The sequence below is a fragment of the Penaeus vannamei genome, chromosome 7, assembly GCF_042767895.1.
Source record: "Penaeus vannamei isolate JL-2024 chromosome 7, ASM4276789v1, whole genome shotgun sequence".
Lineage (NCBI taxonomy): Eukaryota > Metazoa > Arthropoda > Malacostraca > Decapoda > Penaeidae > Penaeus > Penaeus vannamei.
The window spans coordinates 3,762,035-3,770,225 of record NC_091555.1 but is presented as its reverse complement, the minus strand read 5'-3'; the positions used below and the strand labels follow the sequence as shown (position 1 = coordinate 3,770,225).

At 28.6% G+C, this 8,191-nt stretch overlaps 1 non-coding gene across 1 annotated transcript; it reads left to right on the top strand.

Annotated features, from left to right (window-relative positions):
* Positions 1 to 1,237: 1,237 nt before the first annotated feature.
* Positions 1,238 to 1,309, top strand: TRNAP-CGG (transfer RNA proline (anticodon CGG)). The gene has a single exon. It is a non-coding gene; the product is annotated as a tRNA-Pro (tRNA).
* The last annotated feature ends 6,882 nt before the right edge of the window (positions 1,310 to 8,191 follow it).

Sequence of the window (8,191 nt, the reverse complement as noted above, 5' to 3'; positions counted from 1 at the left end):
AAATCATAAAGATAGTGAAAACGATAATGATGATGGAAACAACAATAGGGAAGATCATGATGATAATGATGATATTAATGATAGAGATAATAATAATAATCCTAATGATAATAATGATCATTAAAATAATAATCATAATGATCCTTATGAAATTAGCGATGATAATATAATAGTTTTAATGATAGTTATGAGAACGATGATGATGATAACTAAAATAACAACAATGGCAATAATAATAATGATGATAGTTATGATAATGTTAATGATAATAATGATGAAAACGATAGAAATGACTATAAGAAAAATTATGAAAGTAGTAATAGAAATATTCATAATAAGGAAGTAATGATGACAATAAAAATAGATAGCAATAGTAATTATGATAATGATAATAATAATAACAAGGATGATGATGATAAAGATAACAATAACAATAACAACAACTACAACAATTATAATGATATTTATAATGATAATACAAATGAAATTATTATATAAAACAATAATGATAGTAAAGATATAAGAGAAATCACGACGGTCTCTGAATCCGTGGACCCGGGTTCGATTCCCGGCGGAGAATATATCATGTGTGTTTGTTTGTTTGTTTTTGTTTCTTTTTTGCGTTATTTTCCTTCGCTTATAGGCAAAGCTGCAACAAGGAACATTAATGATAATTATAATGAGGATAGTAAAAGTTCGAGTCCCGGCGGAAAATATATATGATTTTTTTTTTTCTTTTCGTGTTATTTTCCTTCGCTTATAGGCAAAGCTCCAACAAGGAACAATAATGATGATTATAATGAGGATAGTTATAACAATATCAACGATAATAATGATACTAATGGAAATAGGAATAATGATAAAGATACAAACATATATAATGAAAATAGCAACAGCGATAATGATAATGACGATGATAATAATGATAATAATAGCAACAACAATAATTATAATGATGATTATAATAATAACGATAATAAAAACAACAACAGTCATAATGATAATATAGTAACAAAATAAACAATTCATTAATAATGATAATAATAGCAACAACACAGATAATCATATTCATAAGAATTAGGCAAGTATGACGAGAAAGAAAAGATAATCCACATTACTCTCAGAAGACAAAAAACATTACAAGAGCGTTTCAAACATAAAAAGAAGCATTCTTAACAGGTTTGTACATCAGTGTTTGCGATTAATTAGTTTCAATGATAACACAATCATTAAGAAATCCTCGGTGGTGTAACGGTTAGCACGACGGTCTCGGAATCCGTAGACCCGGGTTCGATTCCCGGCGGAGAACACGACATCCATTATTTCTTTGGTTGTTGTTCTTTTCCTTCACTAACAGGCAAGGGTTCAACAAGGAACAATAATGATAATTGTGGTAATGATGAAAATAAAATTTATAACATCAGTGATAATGATTATGAAAATAGGAATAAAGGTTATAATAATAAAAGCGACAATAAAGATAAAAAAGTAACGATGATAATAAAATAATGACGATATTAGAAATAATTTAAATAACAATAGAGACAATAGTAATGATAATGATAATGATAATAAAGGATAATGACTTTCATTCTCATAAAAATATACAAGGCTCCAATACATAATGATGATAATAATAATAATGATAATATCAATAATAATAATAACAATAATATTCATATAGAAAATGGAAATAATGATAGTAGTAAAATAGAAATAATGATTATAAAATAATAATAATAATAATAATGATAATAATAATAATAATAATAATAATAATAATAATAATAATAATAATGATAATAATATTAATAATAGCAATAATAATGATTATAATGATAATATGGTAATAACAATAATGATGTTAAATATCAGAATGATAGCAATAATAATAATGACAATGATAATGAAAATAACTTCAAAAGTAAAAATAACTGATAATGATAATGACAACAATATTGATGATATTGATAATGATAAGGACGACAATAATAATAATAATGCCAAAAGAAATTATAATAATAGAATAATGCTAGTAAAAAAATAAATAACGATAATAATTATAATATTAAAAACAATAACACTTTATCTCTCTCTTTCTCTCTCTACGTAAATACCCTTCCCAGCGCCCCTCAGCCACGGGGGACGAGCGGGTCGAGGCGCTTGTGGCGAACGCGCGACTGCATATCCGAATTCGCGGACATGAATAGCTCCGGGCTTAAAAAAAAAGCGCCATTGCAATCAGTTTTGACTTCGGATTATCTTGTGTGCATGAATTATAACTATAAATTATAAATTATGCGAAAGAAAAAAAAATATTCTCCGCCGGGAATCGATCCCGGGTCTACGAATTTAGAGACCGTTGCACCACAGAGATTATCATTATTGTTGTTATTACTATCACTTGTTGTTATTACCATCATCATGACTATTGTTCTTATCATTAATATTAACGATAGCAGTATTATTATTATTATTATTATTATTATTATTATCATTATTGCTGATGTTTTTTTATTATCTTTATCATTATTATCATTATCATTATTGTTATTATCTTAATATAATTGTCATTACTATATTATAAAACTGTTATTATTATTGTCATTACTATCAATATCATCATTATCAATTTTGTTATCATTTATTACTATCATTATGAATATTATCTATTATTATCATTATCATTACTATGATCATTATCATTGATTTTATCATTATTAATATTGTTATTATCAACTTTATAATTCTTACCATCATTATTGTAATCATCATCATTAGTACTTTTACTATAATTACTTAAATAAAATCAGTATCATTATTAACATTGTTATTACTACTATTATCATCATCATAATTACAGCCTTCTCTATAAGTGAAAAGAAAAATCACGATAAGAGAGAAAATTACAATATCTTATCCTCCGCCGGGAATCGAACCCGGGTTTGCGATTCCAAAGATCATCCCGCTGACCGTTACATTTGAGGGGATTTCTTTTTAAATATTTCATGAAGGAGTTTTATCATATATATATATATATATATATATATATATATATATATATATATGTACACACAAACACACACACACACACACACACACACACACACATATGTATATATATATATGTATATATATAATATATATATATATATATTATATATGTATATATATAATATATATATAATATATGTATATATATAATATATATATATATAATATATATATATATATATATATATATATATATATATATATATATATATATATATATATATATATATTATATATATATACATACGGGAGCATGCGAGTCTGTACTTGATTATATGTGTGTGTTTTCCTGTGTGTGTGTGTAGGTAAATAAGTAGACAGATCTCAGCTTTCTTCCATTTCTATTTGGGATCGCCCTTACTGATGCCCATTACTGCTTATTCCATGTTGGTTTTGGCGTTTTTTTTTCTTTCTTTTTTTTTATTTTACAGGCGGATGCCCTTCCTGACACTAACCCTCTCTATTCATCCGGGATTGGGACCGGCACCCACAAAGGCTGGCTTGCCTCCAGGTGGCTTTTACGAAGGGCAATCAAGGTAAAACGCGCCAGTCGGGACTCGAACCCTCGAACCTCGATTTGTCGACGAATCCAAAGTCCGACTGATAGATTCTCTACCCCCCCCCCCCCCAACACACACACACACACGCACGCAATCATAGATTGCATTAAGAAAATTTTTACGAAAGCATAGATTGCATAAATATAGAATACAATGGAAGCATAGATTGCATAAATTAAAGAAAAAAAAAAAGAAAGCTTAGATTGCATAAATAGAAAATAATTACACATATTTTTTCTCTCATTCGAAAGAAAGCATAATATTAAGTATAATATTAAGAAAGTATAGATTACATAAAATACTACGAAAAGAAAGAATTGAATAACAGAATACAAAAATGAAGAATTAAAGATATATAGTGATAATATAAATACATATTCAAAGCGAAATATATAAATAACTGAAAACAGAAAATATGAATTAAAAAAGGGGAGATCTTAAATATTTAGAGATAGTTGTAGATTTATAACAGCGAAAAACAGAAATATGAAAGCAAATCACATATAAATAGAAAGATAGATAAATAGATACATATTATTTTCTATATGTTAGAAAAACAATAGATTCTCATGAAAACAGAAACTGTTACCCATACGGAGGATTCGTAAAAAAATACCCTACCAATCGAAAACAAAACTGATTGCAACGGCGCTCTTTTTTATTTAAGCCCGGGGCTTTTCATGTCTTTCAGCCCCGGGCAATGTTGCAATCAGAGGGAGCATTTCATTTTTTTTGCTCCCTTTTGGGGATTCGAACCCGCGACCGCGTATCCGTGACCGCGGTCGCGCGTTCGCCCTTGGCGCCTTAACCCTCTCGTCCACCGTGGCCGAGGGGCACTGGGAAGGGGTTGGGAGGGGTATTTATGGAACATTTCTCTGAGAGAAAGAGAGGTGAAAGGGGGGGGAGGGTAATTTGCGTGAGCCTTTTCGTTTAAACGCGCGCGTGTATGTCTGTACGTGACCCTATTCGTCTGAGTGTGCAGGTGTGCGAATGTGCTTGAGTGAAGGTGTTCGTCTGTGTGTGTGTGTTTGTAATTGTTTGCGTTTACATGTGTATGGATAAGCGAGTACGTGTATATAAGTTGCATGTTTGTGATGTAATCCAAGCGAAATTTATAGAAGGAAGATATTCTGCATTGCGTATAACATGTCTCGGTTTATGATCACAGTGCTTATAGAGGACCACAAATACAAACTAACCAACTAACTAACTAACTAACTAACTCTCTCTCTCTCTCTTTCATTATCTCTTCCTCTCTCTCGCGTAGCAAATTTTATGAGTAACTACGGTTGACAATAAATATTGAAAAATAGATAATAAAATCAATCTTTTTTGGTTACTAATTAAGTCATCTTTTATTATTCCCTGTGTGTCTGTCTGTGTGTGCGTGAGTTTTTGTTCGTGCGAGCTTATCACTCGATGGATGCACACATACACACACATATATATATATATATATATATATATATATATATATATATATATATATATATATATATATATATATATAATTTAATGTACCAATAAATGTATATAAACATATTGACAGGTAGACAGACATAGACTGATAGTCAGATAGACAGACAGATAGATAGATATAGATATGTCATTATATAGGGAGACTTTATATGCAATCAAGTGCCTAAGAAAAGGTAATCATAAACGTGAAAAAAAACAAAAGACAGTAAAATGAAAACATAAACAGTAAACAAAGAAAAAAAAAACGACGAAAAAGGTAATTTCTGGGAATTGATCAACAAAACCTTGTAGTTTTTTACCTGTGAAATAAATTGCGTGTAATTTCCGTCCAAAATTGTCCCACAGTGCACTTGAACACACGCATTAAAGTGACAGTATTTAATGGATTCATTTGTTCACAAACGCTGATGCACAGATAAGTTCAAGAGGCATCTCTTAATGTTTCAAATGCTGTTGTGTTTCTGTTTCTTTTGTGGACTAAAGTAACATGAATTATCTCTCTCTTCTCGTTTCATTGTTATCATTGTTATTATTATCATTCTTGTTATTTGTATGATTATTCTTATATGATCATCACGAAAATTGTCGTTGGGATTATCTTTAACATCACCGTCAGCATTTTTAACATCATTTTTGCCCTTACTATATATTTTTATCATCATTATTTTTTCATTATTATTATGAATATTACTATTATTTTTTATCATTACATTTATTGTTATTTCTATTGTTTTATTGTCATCTTCATAACCATCATTTTTGTTATTGCTATCGTTGTTGTTATATTTTTTACCATCATGTTCATTGTCATCATTATTAATATTGTTGATATCATAATCATTTCTGTCTCGCATGTATTTCAACTTATGAAATGTCTGTAGTTTGTTCTATAGTTTTCCTTTTTACAAATATTTGTGTTATTGTAATCTTATCATGATCATAATTTCCATCATTAAAATTTCGGAGAGTAAGAACTTAGTCATTAAAGGATCTTTAAAATCGTGAGAAGATGGAGGTGTCGGAAACAGGGACTTATTTTTCCTATTTCTTTTCTCATTAACATAATTAGGGCATTTCCCCGTGTGAACTGAACCTAACCTTGTTCCCGCGATTCACACGTGCTTTCCCCCGAATCCGTTGGACGAATTTGGATTAGGAATTTAGATGATAAATTTAGCTTAGAAATTAAGATTATTAATTCAGATTTTAAATTCCTTGACCATCACGGGCTAGTAAACAATCTGCAAGTCATCGTCAGCGACCGTTATTCCTTGGAGCCCGATTCCGTGTATCATCTTCATCATCATTTCATCCTTTTATTCCTTGTCTGGATTTTGCTTTACTTATTCGATCCTTATCTATATGTAAAGGAAATGAACACGAAAAGAAACACGAAAAAAATAAAAAATCATATTCTCCGCCGGGAATCGAACCCGGGTCCACGATTTGAGAGACCGTCGTGCTAACTGTTGTACTACAAAGGATTTTTTTTTTTTATAGAATTTTATAAATCATTCTAATAATTTCAAACACTGATTCGCGGACATGTTGAAGATACATTTCCTAACTGAAAAGTTAGAGTAATAAGAATTATCTTTCTTTACTCGTTTTTGCATTGTCATTATCTTCATAGTTATTATTATCATTCCTATCATAATAAACATCATCATTTATGCGTTATTATTATTATTATTATTATTATTGTTATTATTATTATTATTATTATTATTATTATTATTATTATTATTATTATTATTATTATTATTATTATTATTATTATTATTATTATTGTTATTATTATTATTATTATTATTGTTATTATTATTATTATTAACTATTCTTATTATTAACTTTATTGCCACCTCCAACAAAGCTATACTTACGGACGTCAGCAATCTTGAGAGAGAGGATTTTAATGTAATTCTTCAAGTGTAAATATTCTTATTGCATCAGTGACCGTTGCCTTGGCGGAGGCTTCTAGTTGTGATTATCACTATCTTTACTATTGATATTGTTGTTGATATTACTGTTATATATATATATATATATATATATATATATATATATATATATATATATATATATAAACACACACATACGTGAGCACGCGTGTGTGTATTTGATTGTGTGTGTGTGTTTTCCTGTGTGTGTGTGTGTAGGTAAATAAGTAGATAGATCCCAACTTTCTTCCATTTCTATTTGGGATCGGCGTTACTGATGCCTATTACGAATTATTCCATGGTTTTGGCATGTTTTTTTTTTTTTTTTTTTTTTTTTTTTTTTTTACAGTCGGATGCCCTTCATTATATTTGTCATTATTATCATTATTACTATAATTTTCGTTGTTGTTGTTTTTATTGTTATTATTATCATTATTATTATTATTGTTGTTGTTATTATTATGATCATTATTATTGATATTATTATTATCATTATTATTATCATTATCATTATCATTATTATTATTATTATTATTATCATTATTATTATTATTGCTGTTGTTGTTATTATCATCATTACCCTTATTAATACTATTATCATTGTTATTATTATTATCATTATTGTTATTATTATTTTTCTCTCTCTATATCTATCTTTCACTCTTCACTCAAATATAAATTATATATACAAATAAAAGAATCCTATTTTGTCACGTTCAGTCATCTATTCTGTGTACTAGCTCACGTGACTTTGCTCGAGTGCGTTCTTATCACTCGATACGTCCATGTAGGTTTTTTAAAAAATAAGTCACGAATGTATATATATGTATAAATATATATATATATATATATATATATATATATATATATATATATAGAGAGAGAGAGAGAGAGAGAGAGAGAGAGAGAGAGAGAGAGAGATAGGCAGATAGATAGATAGATGGATAAATCCATAGGTGAATAGATAGAAAGGTAACCATGGATATAGATAGATAATGATTTAAGTAAGCTTTATGGGTGATTAAATGCGTAAGAAAAAATATTCGGTCATAAATGACAACAAACAAAGGAAGAAGACATAGACAATAAACAAAGAACAAAGAACACGACGAAATATTTCTGGGGAATTAATCAACCCAACAAACAAGCACATTAATC